Source organism: Narcine bancroftii, chromosome 9 (genome assembly GCF_036971445.1).
Source record: "Narcine bancroftii isolate sNarBan1 chromosome 9, sNarBan1.hap1, whole genome shotgun sequence".
Classification (NCBI taxonomy): domain Eukaryota; kingdom Metazoa; phylum Chordata; class Chondrichthyes; order Torpediniformes; family Narcinidae; genus Narcine; species Narcine bancroftii.
The window spans coordinates 95,650,192-95,672,709 of NC_091477.1; the positions used below are offsets into that span (position 1 = coordinate 95,650,192).

The window sequence follows — 22,518 nt, forward strand, 5'->3', positions numbered from 1 at the left end:
TACAATTGGACATTTGATTTTATTAACTGTGCACTTGAAAACTTCAATCTATTTGCTGCTCCACATTTCCTCCTTTGTATATTAGGCCAATATTTTTTCATGAATCTGAAGTTGATTACAAATTATGCTTTATCTGCCATGGGTTTCCATATTCCCTTTTTCTTTTTCTTTCAACTTGACTAGATCTTGTTTGTGAACCTGAATGTATAACAATTTATGCTTTCCTCCACATCTTTGATTAAATTTGAAAAAGCAAAAGCCCATGTACCTGGGGAGTACATACCACCAATTAAGATACATTTCCTTTATCTCTACTCTATTCCCTCTCCACATGTTAGCAGATTAATTGCCTATTGTATGGAGTATGCATGTTCTCCCAGCATGCATTTATCCAGAGTGCTCCAGTTTGCTCCCACTTCCCAAACATTTGCTCATTAATAGTTTAACAGGCCGCTGTAAGTTACCCAGAGTGCAGAGAGGTGATCGCCAAATCAAGGGGGAATTAATGAACCTGTGAGAGAGAATCACTTGCAAGGAAATTGGTGGTGAAATAGATCAGATGGGAATGTTTCTGAGAACAGACAATGACCTGGGGAGCCAAATGGCTTGGAATGAAATAGGAGAAACATTTATAATTCCTTGTAATAAGGTGACAACAACTCTGCAGGGTACTATTTGTGTTGATGATCATATATGCCAAATCATGTTAAATGCCGTCGGTAAAATAGCAATTCCAGAGACACTTTTCGGTCCACCATGTTGGTAATTTGCTCAAAATATTCAAATATCTGAACCAGACGATTTTCCCTTGTGTTTTTACTGTACTTATGATACAGCATCTTTATCTTCAGGTTTCCTAAATACATTAAATCACCTTTTTTCTGTTCTATTCCATAATTTTTTTTCTGGATGGAAAGCATCAAACTTGTTATTCCCTCGATGATATTTTTGACCACATTTCTGTGAAAGACCTTGCATAAGTAGTTCATCTTTTCATTATCTTCTCAGAAAGCAGAAGGAGCTGATTTATGTAATATTGCTCCTTTGTCTTTTTTTTTAACATTCAGTTATTATCTTGTGTGTCTTTTGAGCCTGGGGATTTAAAAACATAAAAATAATAAGAATGTAAAAAAAAAAACCATAGGAATACAAATAGGCCACTCAGGCGCTCCTGTCTGATCCACTATCTTCATCCTCAGACAGCATTTTATGCCCTTAATTGCTTTGGTCTCCATAAATTCAGATTGCAGATTTGTTGTCAGATTACATCCCTGAGGTTATTTTTATGTGGGTGAGGCAGACTTGCCATTTATTGTTAATGCAAAAAAGTTACACACATGTAAACAAAAAAAAGAAATATAAACAAACTGACTGCAATGCAGAGAAAAAAAATGAACAAAGGGCAAAAATAAGAGTCTTTAAATGAGTCCCTGATTGAGTTTATTGATGAGGAGTCAAATGGTGGAGAGGTAGTAGCTGTTTCTTAACCTGGTGGTTTGAGTCTTGTGGCACCTATTCCTCTTTCCTGATGTGCTGGGTGGTGTGGATTCTTGATGATTGCCACTACTCTCTGACAGAAGTGTTCCCTGTAGATGCTCCCAATGTTGGAGAAAGTTTTGCCTGTGATATCCTGGCTGTGTCCCTAACCATCACTTCCTTTTACAAGCAATCAATGATTGAGCCTCCACAGCCTTTTGGTGTGCTGAATTTGAAAGGTTCATTATCCTTTTGTTTTTCTCCTCTTTTCAATCTGAAATAGCCTACTATGAGCTACAGTGATATTGACATGTAGATATGGCTGGGTCTGGTACAAGTGTGACAGATTATGTTGTGGTTCATATTGTATATAGATATGTTTTAAAGGTGATAAATTGGGGCAGTTTTTTTTAGTGTAGGTTGCATACAAAACACTTCAAAACAGATCTCATTTAAAATACTGGAGCTCTGCTCAAGCCAGACAGGCTGGCTCTGAGTGCCTTTGCAAAAGCTTTGGGGAGTGCCTATGGAGACTTTACTAATGGATTGTTGCTTTAGAAAGCAACAGATGAAAGAACACGGAGGATTAAGTCCAGAGCTGCAGGCTGTCTGATTGCGGTTTGCTGTTCTAAGAGGGTCATGTGGTTTGGCAAGCAGAGAGAGTCAAACAACTTTTCTCTGGGAGTGAGAGAGAGAATTCAGTTCTACAGTTCAGCAGCAGCAGCTGGGACTGGAACAGGACAAGCTGGCAAGCTTGTGGAAAACCCCATTTTGAAGACTGGTTGTGAGTTCTTAGTTCAGCCTGGTCAAAGCCCTTGTGGTCCATATGAGAGGAGAGGACTGGCTGCCTAATGTTTCACTTGAAAGAAACAAAATGAACTCTGTGGTGACCTGAAAGAAAGAGGTTATCATCTGGGAAACCCTGATGGGCAAGTTTCTTCAGCATGACACTGATGTGACTGATTAGAAGGAATCAGTTTGTATCCAGCGAACAACAAATCTCTCTCTGAAAACAGACAAGAACCTTCCTGAATGGTAACTATTTAACTTTCATGCACCAAAGCCTGGTGAAATTAATACATTTTAAATTCTTTGCACAGTATAAGAATTGCCTGCAATCAGTGAACTTGGAGGAGTGAGAAGTGAGATTGGACTGTGATTTAAAGAACTTTTCTGAACTTATATGCACATTACATACACATACGCTTAGAATTAGAAGGGGGTTATGTTAGGTTGTTAATAGTAATGTTAAAGTTTGATCCTGTTTTCATGTTTAAAAATAATTAAAAACAACTTTTGTTTATGTAACCATTTGTCTTGATGAATTTCTATTGCTGCTGGGTTTTGGGGTCCTCTTGGCTTGTAACATGGAATTATCTAAATCTAGAGAATTTGACTTCAAATACATCAGATTGGATGAGATTTGTAAGTCTTAGTCAAAATCATGAAGATCTTAGATAAATATAGATGCTGTTTCCAGTGCGAAAAGGTCCATTAACCAGTGGAAAAAGATTTAAGCTTGCAGGGGAAAAGATCAGTGAATGCATGGGGAAAATACTTTTACATTGTAATGTTATGATTTGGAAATCAGTCTATGACAGAATTCACTAAAAAACCTTGACCAGAGAATTGAATGAATGTTTCAAGTGGTACCATCTGCAGGACTGGGCAAAATGGGGGTGAAGTCTGGCAATGAAATTGATAATTTAGCTCTTCAGATATGATGGAATGAATTAATCCTGTTGTTCTCTTTGCTGTAAAGGTCCAATGATCATATGATATGGAAGCTTTTAGCCTTGATTCTCAATGAGTGCATCTTTACTTGACCTTGGCTTACAAGATTCTTTTGCTTGCTTTTTTTCTCCATAATCCTGCAAATATATCCAATCCACATGTATAAAAATGTATTCACAAATCTTTTAAGCATATAATTTCTGGATCACAGAATTTCTGTGTCGAAGTATTTTACTGGCATCCTCTGAACCATTTTCCAATTTGATTGAAACTGTGCCCTTCAGTTCCTTTCTGCACTGGGAATAGTTTATTAACTTTATCAGAACTCTTCCTGTCTTTGAATATCTCTAGCATTTCTCATTTAAGTATTTTCCATTACAAATAGAACAAATCCAGTTTCTCCAAGTCTTGCCACATGAATGCTTTTTATTTTGTGTACCAGCTTCACCTCTCGATGTCTTAGGCTTTCAAGTACTTCACTGTGCTCTTTGTAACATTGATGCTGAATGAGTGTTTTGTAAATATTCAGTTTACAGGTAATTGTATAAATTATAAAAGTTATGGAAAGGGCAGCCATGTATAAACAATTTTGAAAAACTGCACATTGAAAGAAAGTGATGGGGAGAGGAAGAAATGGCAGATCACACCAGATCCTACAGAATGATTGTGAACAAGAATAATTAGTTGTGCTGCATGGTCATGTTTGCAGAATGTACACTCTCTTTTGTCCCAGCTGATGATTGCTTTTGGTGTTTATTTTGTTAATAGGTGAAAAGATTGTGAGGCCAAGAATTGTTTGCTTCATTATAATGTTTATTTTTAATGAGTAGGGTCCTTCACCTTTTTTGCTTGAATATTTCTCATCTTTGAGCAGAGACTGGGTCAAAAATCTTTTGTGTAATGCTTCATAATCGACAGTGACACTGATAACAATTCAGGAAGATTTTCTGATATGCCATTTGATTTTTTTTTAATGCCGGGCAGTTTCCGTGAGCTCAAGTGCATTGTATTTTTATGCCATAGGTCTACTGAATGACAATTTAAGCTAAAATGGGAAGTAACATCTGATGCTCTAATTAATGTAATTTCAAGTCACAACAATTGATGTATATTTGGTAAGAAGTTCAGGAAGTAATTAGATAAGTTTCTTTTACTGAGAATGGTATAGAAATAATAATGGACCTTTTTTTAGAAATACTTTTTGATCCGTTTATATGTGTTTGCAGGGAATTTGGGAGCAGTTTCTTTATAAAATATTTGTAACATGTAGCAGGCTTTGTGCTACCTTGAATTTAGTGAGTTTGACGAAGCACAAGAGGCAATGTTGATAATTTTTATGCCTTGTCGCTCACAGAAAGTCTTAAGCCAGATAAAAATTGTGACTTCTAAAAACCTTTGATTCAACCCAAAGGGAGTTTAAAAAGAACATCTTTTATGGGCTTGCACCAGTAGAGTCTGCCATGAGTCTATCATTACACCATCTAGAATTGAGATATGATGTTATTTCAGCTATTTAATGCAGAGAATTGTAGTTTCAAAACTTTATTTTTCATTGATTTAAAGTTGCAAGAAGTTATGTCAATACAGAGATAAATATGGTTGGAAATCTATTACATTTAACTTGTCTCCCTGAATGTTGTTCACACAAGCTTATTTATTTTTGTTCATTCAAGTGAGATGAGAAAGAATTTACAATCCTATAATCTGTCACTTTGTGGGATTTATGGTTTAGTTTGAAAACTGAAATAACCCTCAAAATTCCTGTGAAGGAAAAGCACTAACCTCTTGTAATAGTATTTAAAACAGATCTCATTTAGGTCACATATATTTGAAATATTGTGATCCTACCTTTGGATAAATCTCTTGGGATTATGGTATATCAATGTAGTAATCCTATTTACTGGTTTTTCATGTGGAGCTCATGTTCAACTGATTCTGTAAAGCAAAATTCAAGTTATCCTTCTAACATGCTTACTTAATAACTTGAAGAGTAATCATTACATGGGTGTCTTGAAAAACATGAAAGTGAACAAGTTTCCAGGGTAGATCTAATCTATGCAGGGATACTGAAAGAGGCTAGGCAGAGATTGCTTCACCTTTGTATCCTCTTTAACCTTTGATAACTGGAGAATTGACAGCGCTATTCTTTTGTTTAAGAGGGGCAAATGGGATAATTGAGGAAATCTGCACTAATTGGATTCTGTTATTTTTTTTCTCTGCCTACTCTTAGAGCAGCCCTATTTCCTCCATTTATTTCCATATAAACTATTTCCTAACACATTCCTAACAACTACATCATGAAAATAGAGATCTATATCAGTGGTATATCATCCTGTTTGATCTTGATTCTTTTTAGTTTGAGTTTACAAGTGTCATTATTGAGCACTTCATTCACAGAAATATGTATGAATAGAAGTGCCACTAACTGTACCAGTGTACTTTTGTTGTTGTTTGGCCCTCTGGATTTGGGTGTAATTGTTGAGGACTGCATTATTGAGCACCTCCAAATGAGAAATTTGTGGTGATCCATCTTGATCTGTTGTAAATCTTATTTGCAAAGTATTTCGACAAACTGGCTCATGAGGCAGTACCTGCCTCTCACAGTGCCATTCTAATTATCCCCCCAAAAAACTATGTTTCTCTAAATTCTTACAAATCCTGCCCACAAGAATCCTTTCCAATCATTTGCTCACCACTGACTGAAGACTTGGTGGTCTGTAATTCCCAGGCAATCAATCTTACCTTTAGACCATAAAATATAGGAGCGGAAATAGGCTATTCAGCCCATTGAGTCTGTTCTGCCATTCAATCATGAGCTGATTCATTTTTCAATTCAGCCCCACTGCCCGGCTTTCTCTCCATAACCTTTGATGCCCTGGCTAATCAAAAACCTATCAATCTCTCCCTTAAATGAAACCCTCCACAACAGCCTCTGGCAACAAATTCCACAGATCTACCACCCTCTGGGTAAAGAAATTCCTCCACATCTGTGTTCTAAATGGATTTCCTTCAAAACTAAAGTTGTGCCCTCTTGTCCTTGACTTTCCCACCATGGGACACAATGTTTCTACATCTTCTCTGTCCATGGCTATCAACATTCAAAATTTTTCAATGAGATCGAATGAGGGCAGAACAAAAGCTGTCAAACACTCTTCATATAATAGCACTTTCATTTCCCAAATCATCCTTGTGAACCTCCTTTGTACTCTCTCCAATGTCAGTACATAAATTCTTAAATGAGAAGCCCAAAACTGCTCTTATAAAGCCTCAACATCACATCCCTGCTCTTCTATTCTATGCCTCCTGAAATGAATGCCAGCATTGCATTTGCCTTCTTCACCACCAACTCAAAATACACGTTTACCTTCAAGCTATTCTGCATGAAGACTCTTGGTCGTTTTGCATCTGGGTATTTTTTCTTCCCATTTTGAAAATAGTCTGCCCATGTATTTTTTTCCTACTAGAGTGCACGATTGTATACTTTTCAGCATTATTTAATTTGCCACTTCTCTGCCCATTCTCCTAATCTGTCCTTCTGCAGCCTCCCTGTTTCCTCAACATTACCTGCTTCTCCACCTATCTTCTTACACAAGCAGATAACATATAGTGTTCTCCAATCCTCCGGTACCTCTCACATGGGCAAGAGAGGATGTGAAGATTATTGCCAACTCCCCAGCAATTTCTTCCTTCGTATTCTGAAGAAACATGGAGTATGTCCTGACCTGTTCCAGGGACTTATCTATCCCAATATTTTTAACGCTTTGGACTCTGTGTCCCTGTTTTCAGGGACTACCAACAAGTGCATCTGTCCGTGTCCCCATTTTCCGGGAGTAATTTTCTACCCATCAACTAACTGGTTCATACTGGAGTTTAGCCATGGGCCCAGCCCATAGTATACATTATGAAAGGTCAAAACCGGCTGGAGTCCAAATGGTTAAGGAAGTCCCACACTTTCTCTTTACCTCAATGATATAAATCATCAAAGTATGTAGGGTTTTCCTTTTGACAAAAAACGCTTATGAAAGGTTATGCATGGTAATCTTCTTGATTGTGTATTGTTTCAAGACAGTGTTTTACATCACCTTGTATGTTCCTGCTGAAGCTTGTCATTCTTCATTGCATTAACTTGCCTGCAATTGAATCCTTCAGACAGGCACATGCTGTTTGCTTGTGTATCATATGGCACATTTCATGCTAACCTCCCTCACATGAAACAAATGTTGAAACAAAACACTTGCTCGAATATCAATTTACTATATTAGCATGGAGCTGGTTTGTGCAACTTCCACTAATTTGAATATAATGACATGACATTAGCCTTTTAATATTCTTGTTACACAATGTTTAACAAGTAGGAAGACATGCTCACCATTATGTTAGAAATCTGACAGATGCAATTTCCTTTATCCTGAAGTTGTACAGTGAATTTGATTTTTTTTTTGTTGTTGATAGTTTGTCAGTTTTGCTGTGCAAACTTGTTTAGGTAAAAATGCAGTGAAAATATTCTTGTGTCCTGTGGAGAATTTCAGGCTTTCTACAATACAAAACCCTGTCAATTACATTAAGGAATTCTTACAGACAAGAAACCAGGAAATATTTTTAGTTAATTCAGAGTCCATTTTAAGAATGTAAAATTTGGGACACAAACAAATGAATAAATTAGCTGAAATATAATACAAACCATGTATTTTGTTTTCAAATTCCTTATACTGTATTTTGAAATAGTTTGTTTTTTCACTGCTCATCATCAGTTGGGATGTGTTTTATCGACATCATTGATTAAAAGCAAGAATGGTCTTGTTTGAAAGTTAATCCTTTTTGGGTTTCCATTAGTAAGTTTTTGCAACAAATCTCTAGTGTAACTTTTCTGTTCAATCCTGAATTATTGCTGTTAAGAAATTTTGAAAGTATTACACCTTAGTTACCTTTGTCGGATGCTCAATTGAAATTTGTTAAATTAGTTTTAGTAGTAGCAAGAAAATTGTATTGCTGTAACATGGAATTCAGATGTTTCATTAACATTAGAAAGATGGCATACTGAGATTCAAAGTTGTATCCCTTCAGAAAAAAAAATTATAATTTAAGGAGTAAATATTTCTTATTTCTACAAATTTGGGTACCTATGCTAAATTAAGGAGTTTAAAATTATATTTTTTTAATTAAAAATTCTCTTGACCAGTGAGGTTCTCCCCGAAACAATACTAATTTTCGATATGATATTTTTTGGATCCTTGAGTGTCGTCCAAAGCAATCCAAAATAATATGTAGTTATGTTATTTTGTATTACACAATATATTTAGATTAGTTATGGGATTAGATTAGGTTAAGGGAGGGGTAGGGAATGTTTAGGGTGGTTTTTAGTTTTTAGTTCTAGTTTCTGTTATTACTTTTTCTTTCTAAATACACTTCCAACATATATTTGTTAACACTGTAATATTGTGATTTGTTATTGTTTGTTATTATTACCATATATATGTTGATTACATAAAATATTTTTTTTAAATGCAGGTTTGAAACCAATAGTCATTCTCCTCAATGTATTTTTATCACGGTGTCAAGATAGATCCTTTGTTGCAAGGTAATAATGAATAAAACTTGGAGCAAGAGCAAAGGTTACAGTTTGAATTTTGCCTCAGTCAAGAATTGGAGGCTCCAATTTGGAAGATGATTTGGAGATCCTAAATCTGGTGCACCATCTGGGAAGTTGAAAAAAAGGGCAGATTTGAGAATGGAATCAGTGTTGGAAATTAGGGAAGTCAGTACCATGGAAAAAGAACGTAAATGAGGAAATTACCTTAATGGAATCTTAATCCAGGGTCGAGATCTTACTCAAGGAACTTAAACATGATGATAATGATGATCTAATTTCTCAGGCCATGCTCTAAAGGATCAATTGCTCATTTATTATCTAATTCCAAGTGTATGGGCAACTTCATATAGTGGGCCAAATCAACCTTGTATGCATTGTATGCTAGAAATAAATGATCTATGTATCACTGAAAATAAACAATATTGTGTGCACCTGTTTTTTTTAGTGTGCATTATTAGCATGGGGTTTCTTGTGTACCCAAAATAGTATATGTTGTTGTGAGGTACCTTAACTTTTGAGATGAATGGTAGGCTAGTGTATGAGAAGAAGAGCATCTTAACTGTGAATTGTAATTTGGAAGGGATCAGTGAAAGTGTTTTGAGCTTTTTGTTGCCCTCTGAATGGTTTAAGGGGGAGGAATCAGATTTTAGTCTGAGGTGGGCAAGTAGGGGGAATGGAGATTTATACCTTATATCGGGGAACAAGAAGTCTGTTGGATTGGGAAAGTAAGGGCATAACTGGTAGCCTGGACCATGGAGTTTGTAAGTTCAGAAAATTGAAGGGATGGCCTTTGGGGCCAATGGGTTGGTGAATTGGAACTTGAGAATTGAGGGTGCAGGGAATTGAGAATTGAGGCAATTGATGGGGCAGGCCGTAGATCAGGAGTGCATGCATTGAGAGTGAGTATTGGTGCCATGCAGGGGAGGTGAATAGGTGTGATGGCTAAATTAAGGTCTAGGCTTAACCCATGGCATTGGGAAGACCTGTGTGGATGCTGGTTGTTAGTTTGAAGAACAACATGATTCAAGTTCCTTTGCAGAGTTCCAAATTAAATGCTATACAGGAAGTATCTTTTTCTCTGCATCCCTGATATGGAAATTACATCAGGAAAACAGGAGCAATTTGTGCTCTGTTCAGTTTATGGAGTGACCCAGAAGTAATCTTATACTCCAGAAAACACTTATTTTTCAACTGCATACTGCTGTCAAGAACATTGTTCTGCAATCAAATTTCTAAGCAATTTTTAAAAACTTGTCTCATGATTCACCTTCATTTGTCCAAACTTGTGTGAAATATTGGAAGGGAACTGTCAAATTCGTTCCATGTCAAGTGTCCCTGAAGTAGAATGAATTATCTCAGGGCTAGGAGAAAATAGTTTGAAACTTTGCTTTATAGTTGAAGTAATAGCACTGGGGAATTCAAGTGAAATGAACAGCCCAGAGGCACTAAAATCGATCTTATCTGCTTTAAGTTGGTCCATTTACCATCAACTTGTGCTCAAACTCGGGCAGTTTTATGTATGATATTCTAAATTGCTCTAAAATGAGCTGGAAGGTTGAAGTTGTCAGTATAAACACTGATATCAATAAACTTGTTAATATCAACTGTGGAATTTATTTTCTTTTAGGAAATGATCTGGGACCCCTTTGGATTGGGATGGTTCTCTTTGAGGTATTGAAGTTCATAACATTGTCAAACCCATAGTCAATGTAATGAATAATACTTGAGCATGGAAAAAACATTTTTTTGGGTGCTGCCAAGAATTATTATTTAGCTTTGGTCAGAGTTGAAGTAGAGTACACTCCAATTATTCAAAATGGTCAGGCCCAGGCCTGTGTCAGATAAACGGTTGTTTTGGAGAATGTTATTTTTTTTAAAAACAGCCTTGTGGCAACAGCAAATCACTTCGAACAGTGTTTAAACAGCAACAATCAACAAAGGGAAGACTTTTTAAGCCTTAAAATAATGTTTAATTTTCACCAAAAAAATGCTGGCTGCTGCCAATCACCGACACCTCCCCACTGCCACCGGCAGCCTGACATCCTCGGTTAGTTATTTCTGATTTGTTTTGGATATCCTCATTTATCCGAGGTTTAAAAAAAATTTGGATAAATGAGGATTTTGGAGAATCCGATTTTGGATAGTCGGAGTTGTACTGCATAGAGAAAGTGACAGGTGAAATATTGAAAGCTGTGATTTACCAGTTGCCGCGAGATATCCTTTCAATCAGAATTTATTGTCATGAACATGTCACAAAATTTGTTGTTTTGTGGCAGCATCACAGGTGAAAATATTGCTATAAATTATATTAAAAATTAGTGCAAAAGGAGAGAAAGTGAGGGTGGTGTCTGTGGTTCCTTCAGAAATCTGCTGGCAAAGGGGAAGAAGCTGTTTTTGTACTGTCGGGTGTTTGTCTTCAGGCTCCTGTACCTCCTTCCTGATGGTAGCAGTGAGAAGAGGTCATGGCCAAGGTAGTGAGGGTCCTTGAGGATAGAGGCTGGTTTCTTAAGGCACTGCATCTTGTAGATCTCAATGGAGTGAAGACTGATTTCTACGATGGTGCTGGCTTAGTTCACAACTCCTGTCATGTGCATTCGCACCTCCATATCAGGTAGTGATGCAACCAGTCAGAATGCTCTTCATGGTATGCCCACAGAAATGTGCAAGATTCTTTGGTGACACCAAATCTTCTCAAACTCATCACTAAGTATAGCTGCTGGCAAGCATGGTTGCATGGAGGCCCCAGGATAAATCTACAGAGATGTTGTCACCCAGGCGTTTAATTAAGCCTTTCCATTGCCGATCCCTTGATAAGGACTGGTTTGTGCTCTTCTGAATTCCTTTCCTGAAATCCACAATCAGTTCCTTAATTTTGCTAGTGTTAACTGCAAGGTTGTTGTTGTGACACCACTCAAATAGCTGCTCTATCTCCCTCCTGTACACTTTCTGATTGCCATCTGTGATTCTGCTGTCAGCTATGGTGTCATTAGCAAATTTGTCAATAGCATTGGAATTTTGCCTGGCCACACTGTCATGGGTGTAGAATAAGTAGAGCAGTGGGTTAAGCATGCATCCTAGAGGTGCACCTGTATGGATTGTCAGTGAGGAAGAAAGGTTGTTTCCGATTCATTCTGACTGTTGTCGTCCGTTGAGAAAGTCAGGGATCCAATTGCAGAGGGAGGGGCAGAGGCCCAAGATTTTGAAGCTTGTTAACCAGTACTGAGGGTATGATGGTGTTAAAAGCTGAGCTGTAATAGATGAAAAGCAGCCTGGTGTATGTGTGCTGTTGTTTAGGTGATCCAGGGCTGAGTGGAGAACCATTGAAATTGCATCTGTTGTAGAGTGATTGTGATGGTACGTGAATTGCAGTGGGTGCAGATCTTTATTTTGTGTTGAGTTAATTCTGGCTATGACCAACCTTTCAAAGCATTTTATCACAGCAGATGTGAGTGCTACTGGATGAGACCACTCACTCTTCTCTTGGGCACCGAAATGATGATGCCCTTTTGAAGCAGGTGGGAAACTGCAATTGCAGTAATGAGAGTTTGAAAATGTCTGTGAACACTCCAGCTAGTTGGATGGCTCAGATTTTCAGTACGCTGCCAGGTACGCCATCAGGGCCAGATGTTTGCGAGGATTTATCCTCTTGCATGATGTCATTGGCTCAGAAGCAGATATTACAGGGTTTTCAGCTTCTGCAGGGACACTCGTTGGTATTGTTGGATTCTCATTTTTAAAGTGGGCAGAAAAGGTGTTCAGCTCATCGAGTCATGAAGCATCACAGCCTTTATGATGTTTGGCTTCGTCTTGCTGGAATGTCTGTATCCTTCTTCCATCAGATTTGTATTTTATCCCTCAAAAATAATGCCACTCTTTCAAAATTTCTAAACAAGATAGTTTTGAAGCTCTGTGGCTGTTATTGTGCTTAGATACGAACTAGGGTGTTAACTTGTAAATGTGCAGTGAACACATGGTAATTCCTGTCTTGGATCGCCAAAAAGAGTATTGAGAATCTATGTTCTGTCCAGGAGCAGTGAAGAAATAAATTAATCAATATTTGTAAAAACAATTACCAGAAAAATTAATGAGCATGAATAATAATAAAGTCAGAGAACCTGTTGATCTATAACTCAGAGCTTAAAGAAAAGGGATTAAAGAGACAATGAATGGATACACTGGTTTAATGTCTTTCAAAATTGTATAAATTCTGGAGTAGCTCTTGTAGATTGGACAATTAAGAAATGAATGAGAGAGAAAATTAAATGCTATCAAAATGTTAGCTTGACAACAATAGAGGGAAACCTGCTAAAATATAAAGAAAGGAAGTGATATCAAGAAAATAGTAATGTGGTTGATTAAAGCTGACATGAATTTATAAAAGGGAAATCATGTTTGACTAATAGATAGTAAAATGGAAATCTGCAGATGCAGTAGATTGAAGCAAAACCACAATGCTGGAGATAAAAACTTGTGACTATATAAAGTGTGATTTTATATAGCAGAGATAAAGATGCATAGTCAATGCTTATAGACATGGAGAGAACATACAAACTCCTGACAGCAGTGAATATGAGCCCGGATCGCAGGCGCTGTAATATTGTTGCACTAACCATTATTTTGTTTTAGAAATCTCAATGCAAACATTTTACAAATGTGGGGTTTTTATGGAACAGTAACACTCAATTAAACACAAAATGTTGGAGAAGCTCAGCAGGTCAAACAGTGTCCTTTACGTCGCAAAGGCAAAGATACAGAACTAACTTTTTGGGCTTGAGCCCTTCAAAGTATGAGAAAATCTCATGCTTTTGCATTCTCCTCTAATGCCCACACATTTTCCTTGGCTTCTTCTCCCCTCAGTTGCAGCAAGGACAGGGTTCCCCTTGTCCTCACCTAAGAGCCTTCACATCCAACATATAAATCTCTGAAATTTCTGCCACCTACACTGGGATCACACCGTAAGACATATATAACCATATAACCACTTACAGCACAGAACAGGCCAGTTCGGCCCTACTAGTCCATGCCGTAGCAAATCCCCACCCATCTTCCTTCCCATCTCTGGTTTCCACAGGGACCACTCTCTCTGTGACTTCCTTCCTCACTCATCCCTTCCCATTAATTTCCTCAGTACCTACCCCTGTCACTGCAAGGTGCTGCACTTGCATCTATACCTTCTCCCTCACCACCATTCAGAGCCCCAAACAGTCCATCCAAGCAAAGCAGCACTGCACCTGTGAACCTTTAGGGGACATTTACTGCATTTGGTGCTCCCAATGTGGTGTCCTGGGAGATTGCTTCATTGAGCAACTTTATTCAGTCTGTTCCAATAGCAAGTACCCACTTTGATTGCTTACACTATTGCCACATTGATAAGTTTGTCAAGTACTGACAGTACTTGTCATGTACTGACAAGTTGAGGCCACTTGTAACTTGGAGGAACATAAGTTGAATATTAGTATTGAGCAAGGGTGTCTTTTTAACTCTGATACTTCTTTCCAACTTTCTCATTGCAATGCCACACCTCATTTCTAAACCAAGCTTCCTGTGGCTCAGTATGACAATAACGCCATCAACAAATTTGCTTGGTATAAATAAGTGGTGAGCATACAGGAGGGAGATTGAAAAATTGGCTGACTGGTGTACTAACAGCAACCTCACACCCAATGCCACCAAAACCAGTGACTTGGTTGTGGACTTTAGGAAGAGGAAACCTAATATTTTGTCTCATCAGTCCCCATCAATATTGACATACAATTTTCATTAAACCCCTCCGCCTGATCTCTTCCTTCCTGACCCTGACTTCCTTCCTCCAGCTTCCCACCCCATCAGGGAGCTATCTTTCTCAGCCCTTTGTTCCTTCCCCCTCCATCTCTCTCAGCTTTCTCTTCTTCCCCCTCCCACCTGTATCTACCTAACACCAGTTAGCCCATGCTCTACCCCCTTCTCTGCCCCACCTTTATGTTTGGGTGTGTGTCTGATTTTTTGGTACACCTGCCGTCTGCAGCGTGACCTTGAATTAGGGTTGACTTTGATTCTGGTGTGCAAGGGGTGCAGGATGTTGGGTTTCATCCTAGTCCTGCAGATGAGCTGCATTCTAACAATTCAAAGTTCAGATTTATTGACAGAGTACATACATGACATCTCACATACAACCCTGAGATTCTTTTTTTTACTATGGACAAGGCACTACATATCAGTAGTACAAAAAACTGAACCGAAGAAAAGGTACACTTACAAAAGAAATAAATGTAAACACACTATACAAAATCGAAAATAATTATACAGTAATAAATAAGGTAAGAGTCCTTCAATGAGTCTCTGATTAAGTTATTGAGGAGTCTGATGGTGGAGGGGGAGCAACTGTTCTTGAATCTGATGGTATGAGTTTTGTGGCACTTATACTTCTTTCTTGATGGCAGCAGTGAGAGCAGAGCATGTCCTGGGTGGTGCGGATCCTTGATGATGACTGCTGCTCTCCGACGGCAGTGATTCTTGTAGATTTGCGTGACGGTGTGGAGAGTTTTGCCTGTGATGAAATAGATTGTGTCCATTATCTTTTACAGGGCTTTCTGCTCAAAGGAATTGGTGCCCCATACCAGGCTATGATGCAACTGATCAGTACACCTTTCATGACACATCTTTTAGAAGATTGCCAAGGTTTCCAATGTTATTCCAAACCTCCACAAACTTGTGAGAAAGTAGAGACCTTCTTCATTCGTGTGTTGGGTACAGGAAAGATGCTCTGAGATGGTGCTTCCCAGGAGTTTAAATTTGCTCATCCTCTCCACCTCTGGTTCCCAAGTGATCACAGAATTGTACACCTCTGGTTTTTCCTTCTGAAAGTCCACTATCAGCTTCTTGATTTTGGTGACATTGGGTGCAAGGTTGTTGTTAGTACACTGTTCCATCAAGTTTTCATTCTCCCTCCTGAATACTGACTCATCACCACATTTTATACCATAGTATTGTTCAGCATATTAACAGATGGTATTATTGTCATACCAAGCTACAGGAAGCTTGGTTTAGAGGTGAAGTGTGGCGTTGCGATGAGAAAGTTGGAAAGAAGTGTCAGAGTTAAAATGACGCACTTGCTCAATACCAATAATCTGTGTTTTAATGTTGTTCCTTTGTTATGATTATGACTTGCATCAATGATGGAGCGATCCTAAAATGGAGTTAAAATTTAATGTGCCAACATTGGCTGATTTGGACCATATATTTAACAAACAGGACTTTGAACTTGGCACAGAATTCATGGCTTACTGGGCAGCTGTGATCTGCATCTTCCTTTATGCTTCTGAGATGTGGACTATCTTTAGAAGGTATTCTAGGATGCTACCAATGCTGTCTGCCTCCCCAAAATCTTTCAAATCCAATGCTGTCTGCCTCCCAACATCTTTTAAAACCACTGGAAGCTGAAGTGAGATGGCCAGGTCCTAAGTACATTCTATTGGTTCTAAAGATTCAATTTGGCAGGCCTCATTTTATGCCGTTTTGACACCAATATCCAATAGTCAGATAAGTCTCAGGAAAAGATTAGTCAGAGCCTTGAAGATTTGTCACAGCCCCACTGATCCTGGATGGTCTTGCCCATTGATGTTCAAAGTGCAGAAGAAGATTGGCACAAAGAACCATTGGCATTGACTAAGCCTTGATGATGTGACTGAGCCAGCTGTAAAAGAACTCCATGGGCAGTGCAAGGCCGAGCTTTTATGACTGATGCATTCTCTGCTGCATCAAATCTTGCTGACAGGATAGGTGATGGCATTGTTCTGGAAACTGCTGCTAAACAAGAGGGGATTCCAGAATGAAAATGAATTTGAGTCTTTTATTTTAATATTTTTAAAAGATGCCTATAAATATATTGCACCTAAAAGAACCAAATAATCTTTTGGAGTCACTTGCAAGTCCTGCAAAAATTAGAATGAGCAGAAACTCACATTGTTGATTTTTTTTTAGTTTGTCCCTGTGCAAATTACCCGTTTGTTTGCAAGACTCCTCTCTCATGAGATGTGTTGTAAATGAGTGCAAAAAATCTTCAGCAGTCCACTTCTGTTCAGTGTCATTGGTTTATATGTCCATGATTTTTAACATCGTTATCAAGGAAATTGTACTGAAAAAATGAAATTGAGTAGAACTCCTTCGTAGATATGTCCAGGTAAAAGTCTTAAACAAAAGACACAGAATCTGAAGGAATAGAATTTCTTTTAACTTAAAATGTATTGATGTGATCGGTTCTGTTTGAACATATGTTTGCTTTCTCACTCGGCACATTTAAAATTTTGACGCCCCAGAGAGTTTTTATGAACGTGTTGTCTGGAAATAGAGTTAATATTTCATTCACATTTCAGCAGGTGTGACCTACTTTTTGTTTTGATCTTACGAGAAGGGATAGTTAAGCCTGTAGCTACTGTGCGTCACTGCTAAGTTCACCTCATGTTCATCATTTAAATTATTTTAGAATTTGCAGAATCAGGAACTGATTATTTTTGACTTTGGGCCTTTTCTGTTGTTTAATTGGAGCACTGATTTCAGATTTATGGTCAGAACATACATGACATCACATACAACCCTGAGATTCTTTTTCCTGTGGGCGAGGCAGAACAATCACTTATTGATAGTGCAAAAAAAAACTTTACACAATGTACACATGTAAACAAATAAAAAATGTAAACGAACTATGCAATACAGAGAAAGAGAGAAAAAATAAAGTGCAAAATTAATAGTTCTTAAATGAGTCCCTGATTGATTTCAATGTTGAAGAGTTTGATGGTGGAGAGATAGCAATTATTCCTGAACCTGGTGGTGTGACGCTTGTGGCACCTGTACCTCTTTCTTGATGGTAGCAACAAGAACAGAGAATGTGCTGGGTGGTGTGGATCCTTGATAAATGCTGCTGCTCTCCGATGTCAGCATTCACGGTATATGTTCTTGATAGAGAGGAGGGTTTTGCCTGTGATGTCCTGGGCTGTGTCCACTACCTTTTGCAGGGCTTTACACTCAAGGCATTGGTGTCCCCATATCAGACTGCAGCCTATTTCTCTTTTCACCCACCTTCCCTTCATGAACTTAGTATCTTTACATGATAAAGCTATCAACCAATCTCTAAAATTTCCTCCTGAGAGGAAATTTGAGTTGGCAAGATTTCTGCATTGTTCCACCCCCTAATTTCAGAAACCTCTCAAACCACTTTAATTCTCAAATTCATATTTATTTTTCCTTTTCTTCTCCCACTACTTACCCCTGTCATGTTTAAAATTCTTTTCTGTATATCTATAGTATTGCATTGGTGCTAATAGTTCCCATGTAATGAGTTGAACTTCAAAATAAATATTGGGAACACTGCTGATGTTACAAACTAAGTGGTTGTCATCTCACTGGCTCTCCTCTCTGCGCTACAATAACACAGACTGTCGAACATAACTAAAATTGAGCATTCAGCACCATCATACCAGCAAAGCCTAAGATCAAACTAAGGGATCTGGGACTTTGTTCATCCCTCAGAACCTCGATCTTTGACTTTCTCACTGGCAGATCCCAATTAAGGCAGATTAACATTATCTCCTCCTGGCTAGCCATCAACACAGGACACCTCAAAGTTACATCCTTGGTCCCCTGCTCTGTTCCTGTGGAAGAGAGAATTCCCTGTACTCTCATGATGGCATGGCCAAGTTTGGCCCAATGCTGTCCTGAAATTCACTGATGACATTGTTGGCTGAATAATGGGAATTGAACTCAGGATGGAGATGGAAAATCTGATTGGGTGGTGCCAGATCATCAATCTTGCTTTCAACAACATGAATACCAAGGAGCTTTTTGCTGCTTTTAGGAAGGGGAGGCCAACCAACCATGCACTTATCAAAGGACCTTTCTTCAAACCACCGCATCAAGGGAACCATGAATAAGACACCCCAAAACTTTTATTTTGAAGAAGTCTATGGAGTTTTGGCATGCTGTTGAATATGCTATCAAACTTCTATAGGTGCACTGTGAAAACTGCACTGGCTGGTTGCATTACAGCCGCCTTTAGTATTTCATGCCTCTGAATGCAGAAGGCTGCAAAGAGTAGCAAACCTAGTCAAGTCTCTCACGGGATATGACCGTCTATCTATTGAAGACATCCATATGAATCACTGCCTCAAGAAGGCAGGCAATATCATAAAGGAAGGACTCCCATTGCCCTCTTCACAATCTTGTCTCACTATTACCTTCAAGCTTAAGGTAGAAAAGCCTGAAGTCCAGCACCTCTGGGTTCAAGAACATTTTTCTTCCAATGGTTCATGAACCATCCTTGACTACTCTAACCATAAATATCTGGCTGCACAATTGAAATGCCATTTTTTTCATACTAACTGTAGTTGCATATTTATTTATTCATCCTATATATTTATTATCTCTTTCCATAGTGGTAATTACTGCATACTATTGTAGTTCTTTGGCTGCAACAAACAAGAATTTTGGGACATTTAGTGCCCTCCATAATGTTTGGGCCAAAGACACTATTTTCCTTTATATGCTCCTATGCTCCACAATTTTAAATTTGTTATCAAGCAATTTACATGTAATTAAAGTTATTTGTGTACATTTTGGCTTGACTATGTAGGAATTACGGCTTTTAAACACCAGCACACAAAAGCTATCCCCTGGACGAAGTGGAGTTTCTAGATCAAAATGGAAATGACAAGGGACTTTGCTGTGGCGAAGCCTAAATGCCATAACCTGCTACAAAACCAAATCTGGTGCAGTAGCAGATGGCAAAAGCTTCGCTCCCAGAGGAACTCAATGTCTTCTTCACCCAATTTGACCACAATAGAAGTGAAAAAACACCCTAACCCTAACCCCTGATGATCCATCCTGTCCATATCTGAGGATAACGTACTTTCTGCCTTCAGGAGAGTGAATCCGTCACTATCTCGGAGGATCTTTCCTGGACCCAACATACTAATGGCACCATGAAGAAAGCACGTCAGCGCCTCTACTTCTTCAGGTGTTTGCGGAGATTTGGTATGACACTAGAAACCCTGGAAAATTTCTACAGAAGGTATAGTGACTGGCTGATATGGGAACACCAATACCCCTGAGTGTAAAGCCCTCCAAAAGGTAGTGGACACTGCCAAGAATATCACAGGCAAAACGCTCCCCACCATCGAGAACATGTACAGGGAACACTGCTGTTGGAGAGCAGCAACAATCATCAAGGATCCACACCACCCAGCACACACTCTTTCTAGCTGCTGCCATCAGGAAAGAGGTATAAGTGCCACCAGAATCGCTCGTCCAGGTTAAGGAACAGCTGCTACCCCTCCACCGTCAGACTCCTCAATGATAAACTTAATCAGGGAGTCATAAAAGGAATCTTTCTTGTGCACTTTATTGAGTTTTTAAAATTCTCTCTGTATTGAACAGTCAATTTCTTTACATTCGTTATCTTTTTACAGTTCTTTATTTGTTTACGTGCATATGCTGTGCACAGTTGCTTTTTGTACTACAGGCACCAAAAAGTGGTAATTCTGCCTTGCCTGCATAAAAAAGAATCTCAGGGTTGTGTGATGTCATGTATGTATTCTCACAATAAAACTGAAATCTGACCCCTCATTTTCAAAGCACTGTAATGTTTGAAGCATAGCAATGGTGTGTAAATTAAAGTATTTCTTTGTTACATATCCTTTACATGCAATGACTGCTTGAATTCTGGGATTTATAAGCATCATGAGGTGCTGAGTATCTTCTCTGGTGATGCTCTGTCGGGTGTCTACTGCAGCCATCTTCAGCTCCTGCTTGTTTTGGGGTTTGTCCCCTTGAGTTTTATCTTCACCATATGGAAGACATGCTCAATTGGATTTCAATCAGGTGACTGACTTGGCCATTCAAGAATTTTCCATTTTTTAGCTTTGAATAACTTGTTTGTTGCTTTACCACAGCGGTTCTCAACCTTTTTCTTTGCACTCACGTATCGCTTTAAGTCTTCCCTGTGCCTTAGGTGCTCTTTGATTAGTTGGGGATTGCTTAAGGTGATACATGGATGGAAAGAAAAGGGTTGAAAACCACTGTTTTAATTGTACCTTATCGACGTGCATGGTTTCATAACTCCAAAGGAAATGGGCCGATGACAATTTATCTCAAGCAAAATATTTCATTAACAATTGGGTCTAGAGTAGTGGTTCTCAACCTTCCCTTCCTACTCACATACCACTTTAAGCAATCCCTTACTAATCATAGGGTTACTTAAAGTGGTATGTGAATGCAAAGAAAAAGGTTGAGAACCACTGGTTTAGCAGTATGTTTTGGATCATTGTCTTACAGTAGAATGAAGTGCTGTCCAATGTGTTTGGAGGCATTTGCTCGAACATGAGGAGATAAGATGTTTGCATACTCCTCAGAATTAATTTTGCTACTGCCATCAGAGGTTACATCATCAATGAAGATAAGTGCACTATTACCTGTGCCAACCATACATGCCCAGATCATAACACCCCCACAAATCACAAATGAGGTTATGTGCTTTGGAAGTTGGGCAGTACCTTTATGCCTCCACACTTTGGTCTTGCTGTACTCTGATACAGATTAATCTTGGTCTCAACTGCCCATAAGATCCTTTTCTGGAATTCTGCAGGCTCTTTTAAATACTTATTGACAACTGTAATCTGGCCATCCTGTTTCTGTACTAATTAGTGTTTGCGTCATGCAGTGTTGCTTCTGTATTTCTGTTTTTGAAGTCTTCTGTTGACAGTAATCGTTGACACATCCACACCTGCCTCTTGAAGAGGGTTTCTGATCTATTGGACAGGCGTTTGGGTATTTTTCTTTATTATGATGAGAATTCTGTCATCAGCAGAGGTGGTCTTCCTTGAGCTCACCAGTACTCTTTCTTCTTAATGTTCCAGACAGTTTATTTTGATAGTCCTCAGGTTTGAGCAATCTCCCTCACTGTTTTATTTTTATAATGGCTTCTTTGACTTTCATTGACACAACTCTGATCCTCATTTTGAAAAATGGCAACTACAGACTCTAAGAGTGATGAAAACCTTAGAAGCAACCCTAGCAATGAAGGAATTAAACAAACCTAAGTACTCACAAACACCTGTGAATCCAAATATCCCAAACATTATGGATTCCTGAAATGGGGGAACTATGTATATAAAATGATGTAATTTCTACATTGTCGAATCAAAGTGTATACAAATAACCTTGAAGAAAATCTGGAATGTGCACTTTAATTGCATGTAAGTAATTTGATTAGAAATTTAAAACTGTGACACACAGGAGTAAATAAAGGAAAAATGTGTATTTGTCTCAAACATGGAGGGCACTCCATGATAATTTCATTAACCTCATTTGTCTTTGAAATTCCTTATCTCCAAAATATGAGTAAATCTTGCTGCAGAACCTTGATTTAAAAAAAAAACGATTTTTGTATGTTTGGTTGTAGTAAGTGCAAAGTAATAAAGTCAGATATGATGGATCAACAAATCAGTTTAGGCAAGATAGTTTAGGCATGGTTTACTGGCCTACATTGACAGATGACATCAACAAGGAGATAGTCATCCTCTGTCTGTTACAGCATAAAAACATACCACAAAAGGAACTGCTCCCTCCTTCATCCAGTTCTAGACCTGCCTTGGTTGACTGTGGCAACAGATATCTTTTAAATGGCCCTGCCAGCAGTATTTGGTGCTAGTGAACTCATATTTGGGCTGGTATGAGATTGACCTACTTTG

The 22,518-nt window shown here is 38.4% G+C and overlaps 1 protein-coding gene and 1 long non-coding RNA gene across 16 annotated transcripts in view; one reads left to right on the forward strand and one right to left on the reverse strand.

Annotated features, from left to right (window-relative positions):
- The window catches only part of LOC138742470 (inactive N-acetylated-alpha-linked acidic dipeptidase-like protein 2), a 658,708-nt gene that overhangs the window by 152,276 nt on the left and 483,914 nt on the right, over positions 1-22,518 (forward strand). The gene's annotated exons all lie outside the window — the stretch shown is intronic.
- On the reverse strand, positions 13-22,505 carry LOC138742480 (uncharacterized). 4 transcript variants are annotated; one of them, XR_011344200.1, is made up of 5 exons: positions 22,375-22,505; positions 7,892-8,098; positions 7,580-7,744; positions 5,059-5,145; positions 13-1,092 (listed from the first exon to the last, which is right to left on the reverse strand). It is a non-coding gene; the product is annotated as an uncharacterized lncRNA (long non-coding RNA). The 4 variants fall into 4 exon arrangements; XR_011344199.1 differs by having other exon boundaries at positions 7,580-7,759; XR_011344198.1 differs by lacking the exon at positions 7,892-8,098.